The sequence below is a fragment of the Pantherophis guttatus genome, chromosome 14 (genome assembly GCF_059756535.1).
Source record: "Pantherophis guttatus breed Tessera chromosome 14, ASM5975653v1, whole genome shotgun sequence".
Taxonomy (NCBI): domain Eukaryota; kingdom Metazoa; phylum Chordata; class Lepidosauria; order Squamata; family Colubridae; genus Pantherophis; species Pantherophis guttatus.
Genome location: NC_142076.1, coordinates 15,715,552 through 15,730,888, shown reverse-complemented (window position 1 = coordinate 15,730,888; position 15,337 = coordinate 15,715,552).

Here is a 15,337-nt window from a genome sequence, read left to right as displayed (position 1 = left end):
TTACATATGAGTAAAAAAAAATTTTTTGCTCCTGGGCAGCTTTTTTTCTGACCGCGGAATCACGCGTTTTCTTCCTCGGGCACCAAAAACACTCGATTTTTAAAAACAGCTAATAATAATATTTTTAGACATGGAATTCCACCCCGAATCACATTCTAGCATCCGTTATTACATTTGAGAAAAAAAAATTTTTTTGCTCCTGGGCAGCTTTTTTTCTGACCGCGGCATCACGCATTTTCTTCCTCGGGCACCAAAAACACTCGATTTTTAAAAACAGCTAATAATAATATTTTTAGACATGGAATTCCACCCCGAATCACATTCTAGCATCCTTTATTACATTTGAGAAAAAAAAAATTTTTTTGCTCCTGGGCAGCTTTTTTTCTGACCGCGGCATCACGCGTTTTCTTCCTCGGGCACCAAAAACACTCAATTTTTAGAAACAGCTAATAATAATATTTTTAGACATGGAATTCCACCCCGAATCACATTCTAGCATCCGTTATTACATATGAGTAAAAAAAAATTTTTTGCTCCTGGGCAGCTTTTTTTCTGACCGCGGCATCACGCGTTTTCTTCCTTGGGCACCAAAAACACTCGATTTTTAAAAACAACTTATAATAATATTTTTAGACATGGAATTCCACCCCGAATCACATTCTAGCATCCATTATTACATTTCAGAAAAAAAAATTTTTTTGCTCCTGGGCAGCTTTTTTTCTGACCGCGGCATCACGCGTTTTCTTCCTCGGGCACCAAAAACACTCGATTTTTAAAAACAGCTTATAATAATATTTTTAGACATGGAATTCCACCCCGAATCACATTCTAGCATCCGTTATTACATTTGACAAAAAAAAATTTTTTTGCTCCTGGGCAGCTTTTTTTCTGACCGCGGCATCACGCGTTTTCTTCCTCGGGCACCAAAAACACTCGATTTTTAAAAACAGCTAATAATAATATTTTTAGACATGGAATTCCACCCCGAATCACATTCTAGCATCCGTTATTACATTTGAGAAAAAAAATTTTTTTGCTCCTGGGCAGCTTTTTTCTGAACGCGGCATCACGCGTTTTCTTCCTCGGGCACCAAAAACACTCGATTTTTAAAAACAGCTAATAATAATATTTTTAGACATGGAATTCCACCCCGAATCACATTCTAGCATCCGTTATTACATTTGAGAAAAAAAAAATTTTTCCTCCTGGGCAGCTTTTTTTCTGACCGCGGCATCACGCGTTTTCTTCCTTGGGCACCAAAAACACTCGATTTTTAAAAACAGCTAATAATAATATTTTTAGACATGGAATTCCACCCCAAATCACATTCTAGCATCCTTTATTACATTTGAGGAAAAAAAAATTTTTTGCTCCTGGGCAGCTTTTTTTCTGACCGCGGCATCACGCGTTTTCTTCCTCGGGCACCAAAAACACTCGATTTTTAAAAACAGCTAATAATAATATTTTTAGACATGGAATTCCACCCCAAATCACATTCTAGCATCCGTTATTACATTTGAGAACAAAAAATTTTTTTTGCTCCTGGGCAGCTTTTTTTCTGACCGCGGCATCACGCGTTTTCTTCCTCGGGCACCAAAAACACTCGATTTTTAAAAACAGCTAATAATAATATTTTTAGACATGGAATTCCACCCCGAATCACATTCTAGCATCCGTTATTACATTTGAGAAAAAAAAATTTTTTTGCTCCTGGGCAGCTTTTTTTCTGACCGCGGCATCACCCGTTTTCTTCCTCGGGCACCAAAAACACTCGATTTTTAAAAACAGCTTATAATAATATTTATAGACATGGAATTCCACCCCGAATCACATTCTAGCATCCCTTATTACATTTGAGAAAAAAAATTTTTTTTGCTCCTGGGCAGCTTTTTTTCTGACCGCGGCATCACGCGTTTTCTTCCTCGGGCACCAAAAACACTCGATTTTTAAAAACAGCTTATAATAATATTTTTAGACATGGAATTCCACCCTGAATCACATTCTAGCATCTGTTATTACATTTGAGAAAAAAAAATTTTTCCCTCCTGGGCAGCTTTTTTTCTGACCGCAGCATCACGCGTTTTCTTCCTCGGGCACCAAAAACACTCGATTTTTAAAAACAGCTAATAATAATATTTTTAGACATGGAATTCCACCCCGAATCACATTCTAGCATCCGTTATTACATATGAGTAAAAAAAAATTTTTTGCTCCTGGGCAGCTTTTTTTCTGACCGCGGCATCACGCGTTTTCTTCCTCGGGCACCAAAAACACTCGATTTTTAAAAACAGCTAATAATAATATTTTTAGACATGGAATTCCACCCCGAATCACATTCTAGCATCCGTTATTACATTTGAGAAAAAAAAATTTTTTGCTCCTGGGCAGCTTTTTTTCTGACCGCGGCATCACGCGTTTTCTTCCTCCGGCACCAAAAACACTCGATTTTTAAAAACAGCTAATAATAATATTTTTAGACATGGAATTCCACCCCGAATCACATTTTAGCATCCATTATTACATATGAGAAAAAAAATTTTTTTTGCTCCTGGGCAGCTTTTTTTCTGACCGCGGCATCACGTGTTTTCTTCCTCGGGTAGCAAAAACACTCGATTTTTAAAAACAGCTAATAATAATATCTTTAGACATGGAATTCCACCCCAAATCACATTCTAGCATCCGTTATTACATTTGAGAAAAAAAAATTTTTTTTGCTCCTGGGCAGCTTTTTTTCTGACTGCGGCATCACGCGTTTTCTTCCTCGGGCACCAAAAACACTCGATTTTTAAAAACAGCTTATAATAATATTTTTAGACATGGAATTCCACCCCGAATCACATTCTAGCATCCGTTATAACATTTGAGAAAAAAAAAATTTTTCCTCCTGGGCAACTTTTTTTCTGACCGCGGCATCACGCGTTTTCTTCCTCGGGCACCAAAAACACTCGATTTTTAAAAACAGCTTATAATAATATTTTTAGACATGGAATTCCACCCCGAATCACATTCTAGCATCCGTTATTACATTTGACAAAAAAAAATTTTTTTGCTCCTGGGCAGCTTTTTTTCTGACCGCGGCATCACGCGTTTTCTTCCTCGGGCACCAAAAACACTCGATTTTTAAAAACAGCTAATAATAATATTTTTAGACATGGAATTCCACCCCGAATCACATTCTAGCATCCGTTATTACATTTGAGAAAAAAAATTTTTTTGCTCCTGGGCAGCTTTTTTCTGAACGCGGCATCACGCGTTTTCTTCCTCGGGCACCAAAAACACTCGATTTTTAAAAACAGCTAATAATAATATTTTTAGACATGGAATTCCACCCCGAATCACATTCTAGCATCCGTTATTACATTTGAGAAAAAAAATTTTTTTTTCTCCTGGGCAGCTTTTTTTCTGACCGCGGCATCACGCGTTTTCTTCCTCGGGCACCAAAAACACTCGATTTTTAAAAACAGCTAATAATAATATTTTTAGACATGGAATTCCACCCCAAATCACATTCTAGCATCCGTTATTACATTTGAGAACAAAAAATTTTTTTTGCTCCTGGGCAGCTTTTTTTCTGACCGCGGCATCACGCGTTTTCTTCCTCGGGCACCAAAAACACTCGATTTTTAAAAACAGCTAATAATAATATTTTTAGACATGGAATTCCACCCCAAATCACATTCTAGCATCCGTTATTACATTTGAGAAAAAAAAATTTTTTTGCTCCTGGGCAGCTTTTTTTCTGACCGCGGCATCACCCGTTTTCTTCCTCGGGCACCAAAAACACTCGATTTTTAAAAACAGCTTATAATAATATTTATAGACATGGAATTCCACCCCGAATCACATTCTAGCATCCCTTATTACATTTGAGAAAAAAAATTTTTTTTGCTCCTGGGCAGCTTTTTTTCTGACCGCGGCATCACGCGTTTTCTTCCTCGGGCACCAAAAACACTCGATTTTTAAAAACAGCTTATAATAATATTTTTAGACATGGAATTCCACCCCGAATCACATTCTAGCATCTGTTATTACATTTGAGAAAAAAAAATTTTTTCCTCCTGGGCAGCTTTTTTTCTGACCGCGGCATCACGCGTTTTCTTCCTCGGGCACCAAAAACACTTGATTTTTAAAAACAGCTTATAATAATATTTTTAGACATGGAATTCCACCCTGAATCACATTCTAGCATCTGTTATTACATTTGAGAAAAAAAAATTTTTCCCTCCTGGGCAGCTTTTTTTCTGACCGCAGCATCACGCGTTTTCTTCCTCGGGCACCAAAAACACTCGATTTTTAAAAACAGCTAATAATAATATTTTTAGACATGGAATTCCACCCCGAATCACATTCTAGCATCCGTTATTACATATGAGTAAAAAAAAATTTTTTGCTCCTGGGCAGCTTTTTTTCTGACCGCGGCATCACGCGTTTTCTTCCTCGGGCACCAAAAACACTCGATTTTTAAAAACAGCTAATAATAATATTTTTAGACATGGAATTCCACCCCGAATCACATTCTAGCATCCGTTATTACATTTGAGAAAAAAAAATTTTTTGCTCCTGGGCAGCTTTTTTTCTGACCGCGGCATCACGCGTTTTCTTCCTCCGGCACCAAAAACACTCGATTTTTAAAAACAGCTAATAATAATATTTTTAGACATGGAATTCCACCCCGAATCACATTTTAGCATCCATTATTACATATGAGAAAAAAAATTTTTTTTGCTCCTGGGCAGCTTTTTTTCTGACCGCGGCATCACGTGTTTTCTTCCTCGGGTAGCAAAAACACTCGATTTTTAAAAACAGCTAATAATAATATCTTTAGACATGGAATTCCACCCCAAATCACATTCTAGCATCCGTTATTACATTTGAGAAAAAAAATTTTTTTTTGCTCCTGGGCAGCTTTTTTTCTGACTGCGGCATCACGCGTTTTCTTCCTCGGGCACCAAAAACACTCGATTTTTAAAAACAGCTTATAATAATATTTTTAGACATGGAATTCCACCCCGAATCACATTCTAGCATCCGTTATAACATTTGAGAAAAAAAAAATTTTTCCTCCTGGGCAACTTTTTTTCTGACCGCGGCATCACGCGTTTTCTTCCTCGGGCACCAAAAACACTCGATTTTTAAAAACAGCTTATAATAATATTTTTAGACATGGAATTCCACCCCGAATCACATTCTAGCATCCGTTATTACATTTGACAAAAAAAAATTTTTTTGCTCCTGGGCAGCTTTTTTTCTGACCGCGGCATCACGCGTTTTCTTCCTCGGGCACCAAAAACACTCGATTTTTAAAAACAGCTAATAATAATATTTTTAGACATGGAATTCCACCCCGAATCACATTCTAGCATCCGTTATTACATTTGAGAAAAAAAATTTTTTTGCTCCTGGGCAGCTTTTTTCTGAACGCGGCATCACGCGTTTTCTTCCTCGGGCACCAAAAACACTCGATTTTTAAAAACAGCTAATAATAATATTTTTAGACATGGAATTCCACCCCGAATCACATTCTAGCATCCGTTATTACATTTGAGAAAAAAAATTTTTTTTTCTCCTGGGCAGCTTTTTTTCTGACCGCGGCATCACGCGTTTTCTTCCTCGGGCACCAAAAACACTCGATTTTTAAAAACAGCTAATAATAATATTTTTAGACATGGAATTCCACCCCGAATCACATTCTAGCATCCGTTATTACATTTGAGTAAAAAAAATTTTTTCCTCCTGGGCAGCTTTTTTTCTGACCGCGGCATCACGCGTTTTCTTCCTTGGGCACCAAAAACACTCGATTTATAAAAACAGCTAATAATAATATTTTTAGACATGGAATTCCACCCCAAATCACATTCTAGCATCCTTTATTACATTTGAGGAAAAAAAAAATTTTTGCTCCTGGGCAGCTTTTTTTCTGACCACGGCATCACGTGTTTTCTTCCTCGGGTAGCAAAAACACTCGATTTTTAAAAACAGCTAATAATAATATTTTTAGACATGGAATTCCACCCCAAATCACATTCTAGCATCCGTTATTACATTTGAGAACAAAAAATTTTTTTTGCTCCTGGGCAGCTTTTTTTCTGACCGCGGCATCACGCGTTTTCTTCCTCGGGCACCAAAAACACTCGATTTTTAAAAACAGCTAATAATAATATTTTTAGACATGGAATTCCACCCCAAATCACATTCTAGCATCCGTTATTACATTTGAGAAAAAAAAATTTTTTTGCTCCTGGGCAGCTTTTTTTCTGACCGCGGCATCACCCGTTTTCTTCCTCGGGCACCAAAAACACTCGATTTTTAAAAACAGCTTATAATAATATTTATAGACATGGAATTCCACCCCGAATCACATTCTAGCATCCCTTATTACATTTGAGAAAAAAAATTTTTTTTGCTCCTGGGCAGCTTTTTTTCTGACCGCGGCATCACGCGTTTTCTTCCTCGGGCACCAAAAACACTCGATTTTTAAAAACAGCTTATAATAATATTTTTAGACATGGAATTCCACCCCGAATCACATTCTAGCATCTGTTATTACATTTGAGAAAAAAAAATTTTTTCCTCCTGGGCAGCTTTTTTTCTGACCGCGGCATCACGCGTTTTCTTCCTCGGGCACCAAAAACACTCGATTTTTAAAAACAGCTAATAATAATATTTTTAGACATGGAATTCCACCCCGAATCACATTCTAGCATCCGTTATTACATTTGAGTAAAAAAAAATTTTTCCTCCTGGGCAGCTTTTTTTCTGACCGCGGCATCACGCGTTTTCTTCCTCGGGCACCAAAAACACTCGATTTTTAAAAACAGCTAATAATAATATTTTTAGACATGGAATTCCACCCCAAATCACATTCTAGCATCCGTTATTACATTTGAGAAAAAAAAATTTTTTGCTCCTGGGCAGCTTTTTTCTGAACGCGGCATCACGCGTTTTCTTCCTCGGGCACCAAAAACACTCGATTTTTAAAAACAGCTAATAATAATATTTTAAGACATGGAATTCCACCCCGAATCACATTGTAGCATCCGTTATTACATTTGAGAAAAAAAAATTTTTTTGCTCCTGGGCAGCTTTTTTTCTGACCGCGGCATCACGCGTTTTCTTCCTCGGTCACCAAAAACACTCGATTTTTAAAAACAGCTAATAATAATATTTTTAGACATGGAATTCCACCCCGAATCACATTCTAGCATCCGTTATTACATATGAGTAAAAAAATTTTTTTTGCTCCTGGGCAGCTTTTTTTCTGACCGCGGCATCACGCGTTTTCTTCCTCGGGCACCAAAAACACTCGATTTTTAAAAACAGCCAATAATAATATTTTTAGACATGGAATTCCACCCCAAATCACATTCTAGCATCCTTTATTACATTTGAGAAAAAAAAATTTTTTGCTCCTGGGCAGCTTTTTTTCTGACCGCGGCATCACGCGTTTTCTTCCTCGGGCACCAAAAACACTCGATTTTTAAAAACAGCTAATAATAATATTTTTAGACATGGAATTCCACCCCGAATCACATTCTAGCATCCGTTATTACATTTGAGAAAAAAAAATTTTTTTGCTCCTGGGCAGCTTTTTTTCTGACCGCGGCATCACGCGTTTTCTTCCTCGGTCACCAAAAACACTCGATTTTTAAAAACAGCTTATAATAATATTTTTAGACATGGAATTCCACCCCAAATCACATTCTAGCATCCGTTATTACATTTGAGAAAAAAAATTTTTTTGCTCCTGGGCAGCTTTTTTCTGAACGCGGCATCACGCGTTTTCTTCCTCGGGCACCAAAAACACTCGATTTTTAAAAACAGCTAATAATAATATTTTTAGACATGGAATTCCACCCCGAATCACATTCTAGCATCCGTTATTACTTTTGAGAAAAAAAAATTTTTTTTGCTCCTGGGCAGCTTTTTTTCTGACCGCGGCATCATGCGTTTTCTTCCTCGGGCACCAAAAACACTCGATTTTTAAAAACAGCTAATAATAATATTTTTAGACATGGAATTCCACCCCGAATCACATTCTAGCATCCGTTATTACATATGAGTAAAAAAATTTTTTTTGCTCCTGGGCAGCTTTTTTTCTGACCGCGGCATCATGCGTTTTCTTCCTCGGGCACCAAAAACACTCGATTTTTAAAAACAGCTAATAATAATATTTTTAGACATGGAATTCCACCCCGAATCACATTCTAGCATCCGTTATTACATATGAGTAAAAAAATTTTTTTTGCTCCTGGGCAGCTTTTTTTCTGACCGCGGCATCACGCGTTTTCTTCCTCGGGCACCAAAAACACTCGATTTTTAAAAACAGCTAATAATAATATTTTTAGACATGGAATTCCACCCCAAATCACATTCTAGCATCCTTTATTACATTTGAGAAAGAAAAATTTTTTTTGCTCCTGGGCAGCTTTTTTTCTCACCGCGGCATCACACGTTTTCTTGCTCCTGGGCAGCTTTTTTTCTGACCGCGGCATCACGCGTTTTCTTCCTCGGGCACCAAAAACACTCGATTTTTAAAAACAGCTAATAATAATATTTTTAGACATGGAATTCCACCCCGAATCACATTCTAGCATCCGTTATTACATTTGAGAAAAAAAAATATTTTTGCTCCTGGGCAGCTTTTTTTCTGACCTCACGCGTTTTTTCTGACATCAGCAAAAACACTCGATTTTTAAAAACAGCTAATAATAATATTTTTAGACATGGAATTCCACCCCGAATCACATTCTAGCATCCGTTATTACATTTGAGAAAAAAAATTTTTTTTGCTCCTGGGCAGCTTTTTTTCTGACCGCGGCATCACGCGTTTTCTTCTTCGGGCACCAAAAACACTCGATTTTTAAAAACAGCTTATAATAATATTTTTAGACATGGAATTCCACCCCGAATCACATTCTAGCATCCGTTATTACATTTGAGAAAAAAAAATTTTTTTGCTCCTGGGCAGCTTTTTTTCTGACCGCGGCATCACGCGTTTTCTTCTTCGGGCACCAAAAACACTCGATTTTTAAAAACAGCTTATAATAATATTTTTAGACATGGAATTCCACCCCGAATCACATTCTAGCATCCGTTATTACATTTGAGAAAAAAAAATTTTTTTGCTCCTGGGCAGCTTTTTTTCTGACCGCGGCATCACGCGTTTTCTTCTTCGGGCACCAAAAACACTCGATTTTTAAAAACAGCTTATAATAATATTTTTAGACATGGAATTCCACCCCGAATCACATTCTAGCATCCGTTATTACATTTGAGAAAAAAAAATTTTTTTGCTCCTGGGAAGCTTTTTTTCTGACCGCGGCATCACGCGTTTTCTTCCTCGGGCACCAAAAACACTCGATTTTTAAAAACAGCTAATAATAATATTTTTAGACATGCAATTCCACCCCGAATCACATTCTAGCATCCGTTATTACATATGAGAAAAAAAATTTTTTTTGCTCCTGGGCAGCTTTTTTCCTGACCGCGGCATCACGCGTTTTCTTCCTCGGGCACCAAAAACACTCGATTTTTAAAAACAGCTAATAATAATATTTTTAGACATGGAATTCCACCCCGAATCACATTCTAGCATCCGTTATTACATATGAGAAAAAAAATTTTTTTTCTCCTGGGCAGCTTTTTTTCTGACCGCGGCATCTTGCGTTTTCTTCCTCGGGCACCAAAAACACTCGATTTTTAAAAGCAGCTAATAATAATATTTTTAGACATGGAATTCCAACCCGAATCACATTCTAGCATCCGTTATTACATTTGAGAAAAAAAATTTTTTTTGCTCCTGGGCAGCTTTTTTTCTGACCGCGGCATCACGCGTTTTCTTCCTTGGGCACCAAAAACACTCGATTTTTAAAAACAGCTAATAATAATATTTTTAGACATGGAATTCCACCCCGAATCACATTCTAGCATCCGTTATTACATTTGAGAAAAAAAATTTTTTTTGCTCCTGGGCAGCTTTTTTTTCTGACCTCACGCGTTTTTTCTGACATCAGCAAAAACACTCGATTTTTAAAAACAGCTAATAATAATATTTTTAGACATGGAATTCCACCCCGAATCACATTCTAGCAACCGTTATTACATTTGAGAAAAAAAAATTTTTTTGCTCCTGGGCAGCTTTTTTTCTGACCGCGGCATCACGCGTTTTCTTCCTCGGGCACCAAAAACACTCGATTTTTAAAAACAGCTAATAATAATATTTTTAGACATGGAATTCCACCCCGAATCACATTCTAGCATCCGTTATTACATATGAGAAAAAAAATTTTTTTTCTCCTGGGCAGCTTTTTTTCTGACCGCGGCATCTTGCGTTTTCTTCCTCGGGCACCAAAAACACTCGATTTTTAAAAGCAGCTAATAATAATATTTTTAGACATGGAATTCCAACCCGAATCACATTCTAGCATCCGTTATTACATTTGAGAAAAAAAAATTTTTTTGCTCCTGGGCAGCTTTTTTTCTGACCGCGGCATCACGCGTTTTCTTCCTCGGGCAGCAAAAACACTCGATTTTTAAAAACAGCTAATAATAATATTTTTAGACATGGAATTCCACCCCGAATCACATTCTAGAATCCGTTATTACATTTGAGAAAAAAAATTTTTTTTGCTCCTGGGCAGCTTTTTTTCTGACCGCGGCATCACGCGTTTTCTTCCTCGGGCACCAAAAACACTCGATTTTTAAAAACAGCTTATAATAATATTTTTAGACATGGAATTCCACCCCGAATCACATTCTAGCATCCGTTATTACATTTGAGAAAAAAAAATTTTTTTGCTCCTGGGCAGCTTTTTTTCTGACCGCGGCATCACGCGTTTTCTTCCTCGGGCACCAAAAACACTCAATTTTTAAAAACAGCTAATAATAATATTTTTAGACATGGAATTCCACCCCGAATCACATTCTAGCATCCGTTATTACATTTGAGAAAAAAAAATTTTTTTGCTCCTGGGCAGCTTTTTTTCTGACCGCGGCATCTCGCGTTTTCTTCCTCGGGCACCAAAAACACTCGATTTTTAAAAACAGCTTATAATAATATTTTTAGACATGGAATTCCAACCCGAATCACATTCTAGCATCCGTTATTACATTTGAGAAAAAAAAATTTTTTTGCTCCTGGGCAGCTTTTTTTCTGAACGCGGCATCACGCGTTTTCTTCCTCGGGCAGCAAAAACACTAGATTTTTAAAAACAGCTAATAATAATATTTTTAGACATGGAATTCCACCCCGAATCACATTCTAGCATCCGTTATTACATTTGAGAAAAAAAATTTTTTTTGCTCCTGGGCAGCTTTTTTTCTGACCGCGGCATCACGCGTTTTCTTCCTCGGGCACCAAAAACACTCGATTTTTAAAAACAGCTAATAATAATATTTTTAGACATGGAATTCCACCCCGAATCACATTCTAGCATCCGTTATTACATATGAGAAAAAAAAATTTTTTTGCTCCTGGGCAGCTTTTTTTCTGACCGCGGCATCACGCGTTTTCTTCCTCGGGCACCAAAAACACTCGATTTTTAAAAACAGCTAATAATAATATTTTTAGACATGGAATTCCACCCCGAATCACATTCTAGCATCCGTTATTACATTTGAGAAAAAAAAATTTTTTTGCTCCTGGGCAGCTTTTTTTGTGACCGCGGCATCACGCGTTTTCTTCCTCGGGCACCAAAAACACTCGATTTTTAAAAACAGCTAATAATAATATTTTTAGACATGGAATTCCACCCCGAATCACATTCTAGCATCCGTTATTAGATTTGAGAAAAAAAAATTTTTTTGCTCCTGGGCAGCTTTTTTTGTGACCGCGGCATCACGCGTTTTCTTCCTCGGGCACCAAAAACACTCGATTTTTAAAAACAGCTAATAATAATATTTTTAGACATGGAATTCCACCCCGAATCACATTCTAGCATCCGTTATTACATATGAGAAAAAAATTTTTTTTTCTCCTTTGCAGCTTTTTTTGTGACCGCGGCATCACGCGTTTTCTTCCTCGGGCACCAAAAACACTCGATTTTTAAAAACAGCTTATAATAATATTTTTAGACATGGAATTCCACCCCGAATCACATTCTAGCATCCGTTATTACATTTGAGAAAAAAAAATTTTTTTGCTCCTGGGCAGCTTTTTTTGTGACCGCGGCATCACGCGTTTTCTTCCTCGGGCACCAAAAACACTCGATTTTTAAAAACAGCTAATAATAATATTTTTAGACATGGAATTCCACCCCGAATCACATTCTAGCATCCGTTATTAGATTTGAGAAAAAAAAATTTTTTTGCTCCTGGGCAGCTTTTTTTGTGACCGCGGCATCACGCGTTTTCTTCCTCGGGCACCAAAAACACTCGATTTTTAAAAACAGCTAATAATAATATTTTTAGACATGGAATTCCACCCCGAATCACATTCTAGCATCCGTTATTACATATGAGAAAAAAATTTTTTTTTCTCCTTTGCAGCTTTTTTTCTGACCGCGGCATCACGCGTTTTCTTCCTCGGGCACCAAAAACACTCGATTTTTAAAAACAGCTTATAATAATATTTTTAGACATGGAATTCCACCCCGAATCACATTCTAGCATCCGTTATTAAATTTGAGAAAAAAAATTTTTTTTGCTCCTGGGCAGCTTTTTTTCTGACCGCGGCATCACGCGTTTTCTTCCTCGGGCACCAAAAACACTCGATTTTTAAAAACAGCTAATAATAATATTTTTAGACATGGAATTCCACCCCGAATCACATTCTAGCATCCGTTATTACATTTGAGAAAAAAAAATTTTTTGCTCCTGGGCAGCTTTTTTTCTGACCGCGGCATCACGCGTTTTCTTCCTCGGGCACCAAAAACACTCGATTTTTAAAAACAGCTAATAATAATATTTTTAGACATGGAATTCCACCCCGAATCACATTCTAGCATCCGTTATTACATTTGAGAAAAAAAAATTTTTTGCTCCTGGGCAGCTTTTTTTCTGACCGCGGCATCACGCGTTTTCTTCCTCGGGCACCAAAAACACTCGATTTTTAAAAACAGCTAATAATAATATTTTTAGACATGGAATTCCACCCCGAATCACATTCTAGCATCCGTTATTAGATTTGAGAAAAAAAATTTTTTTTGCTCCTGGGCAGCTTTTTTTCTGACCGCGGCATCACGCGTTTTCTTCCTCGGGCACCAAAAACACTCGATTTTTAAAAACAGCTAATAATAATATTTTTAGACATGGAATTCCACCCCGAATCACATTCTAGCATCCGTTATTACATATGAGAAAAAAAAATTTTTTTGCTCCTGGGCAGCTTTTTTTGTGACCGCGGCATCACGCGTTTTCTTCCTCGGGCACCAAAAACACTCGATTTTTAAAAACAGCTAATAATAATATTTTTAGACATGGAATTCCACCCCGAATCACATTCTAGCATCCGTTATTACACTTGAGAAAAAAAAATTTTTTTGCTCCTGGGCAGCTTTTTTTCTGACCGCGGCATCACGCGTTTTCTTCCTCGGGCACCAAAAACACTCGATTTTTAAAAACAGCTAATAATAATATTTTTAGACATGGAATTCCACCCCGAATCACATTCTAGCATCCGTTATTACATTTGAGAAAAAAAATTTTTTTTGCTCCTGGGCAGCTTTTTTTCTGACCAGCTAAAAATATTATTATAAGCTGTTTTTAAAAATCGAGTGTTTTTGGTGCCCGAGGAAGAAAACGCGTGATGCCGCGGTCAGAAAAAAGCTGCCCAGGAGCAAAAAATTTTTGTTTCTCAAATGTAATAACGGATGCTAGAATGTGATTCGGGGTGGAATTCCATGTCTAAAAATATTATTATTAGCTGTTTTTAAAAATCGAGTGTTTTTTGTGCCCGAGGAAGAAAACGCGTGATGCCGCGGTCAGAAAAAAAGCTGCCCAGGAGGAAAAAATTTTTTTTTCTCAAATGTAATAACGGATGCTAGAATGTGATTCGGGGTGGAATTCCATGTCTAAAAATATTATTATAAGCTGTTTTTAAAAATCGAGTGTTTTTGGTGCCCGAGGAAGAAAACGCGTGATGCCGCGGTCAGAAAAAAAGCTGCCCAGGAGCAAAAAATTTTTTTTTTCTCAAATGTAATAACGGATGCTAGAATGAGATTCGGGGTGGAATTCCATGTCTAAAAATATTATTATTAGCTGTTTTTAAAAATCGAGTGTTTTTGGTGCCCGAGGAAGAAAACGCGTGATGCCGCGGTCAGAAAAAAAGCTGCCCAGGAGCAAAAATTTTTTTTTCCTCAAATGTAATAACTGATGCTAGAATGTGATTCGGGGTGGAATTCCATGTCTAAAAATATTATTATTAGCTGTTTTTAAAAATCGAGTGTTTTTGCTGCCCGAGGAAGAAAACGCGTGATGCCGCGGTCAGAAAAAAAGCTGCCCAGGAGCAAAAAAAATTTTTTTTACTTATATGTAATAACGGATGCTAGAATGTGATTCGGGGTGGAATTCCATGTCTAAAAATATTATTATTAGCTGTTTTTAAAAATCGAGTGTTTTTGGTGCCCGAGGAAGAAAACGCGTGATGCCGCGGTCAGAAAAAAAGCTGCCCAGGAGCAAAAAAAATTTTTTTTCTCAAATGTAATAACGGATGCTAGAATGTGATTCGGGGTGGAATTCCATGTCTAAAAATATTATTATTAGCTGTTTTTAAAAATCGAGTGTTTTTGGTGCCCGAGGAAGAAAACGCGTGATGCCGCGGTCAGAAAAAAAGCTGCCCAGGAGCAAAAAAATTTTTTTTTCTCAAATGTAATAACGGATGCTAGAATGTGATTCGGGGTGGAATTCCATGTCTAAAAATATTATTATTAGCTGTTTTTAAAAATCGAGTGTTTTTGGTGCCCGAGGAAGAAAACGCGTGATGCCGCGGTCAGAAAAAAAGCTGCCCAGGAGCAAAAAAAATTTTTTTTACTTATATGTAATAACGGATGCTAGAATGTGATTCGGGGTGGAATTCCATGTCTGAAAATATTATTATTAGCTGTTTTTAAAAATCGAGTGTTTTTGGTGCCCGAGGAAGAAAACGCGTGATGCCGCGGTCAGAAAAAAAGCTGCCCAGGAGCAAAAAAATTTTTTTTTCTCAAATGTAATAACGGATGCTAGAATGTGATTCGGGGTGGAATTCCATGTCTAAAAATATTATTATTAGCTGTTTTTAAAAATCGAGTGTTTTTGGTGCCCGAGGAAGAAAACGCGTGATGCCGCGGTCAGAAAAAAAGCTGCCCAGGAGCAAAAAAAATTTTTTTTCTCAAATGTAATAACGGATGCTAGAATGTAATTC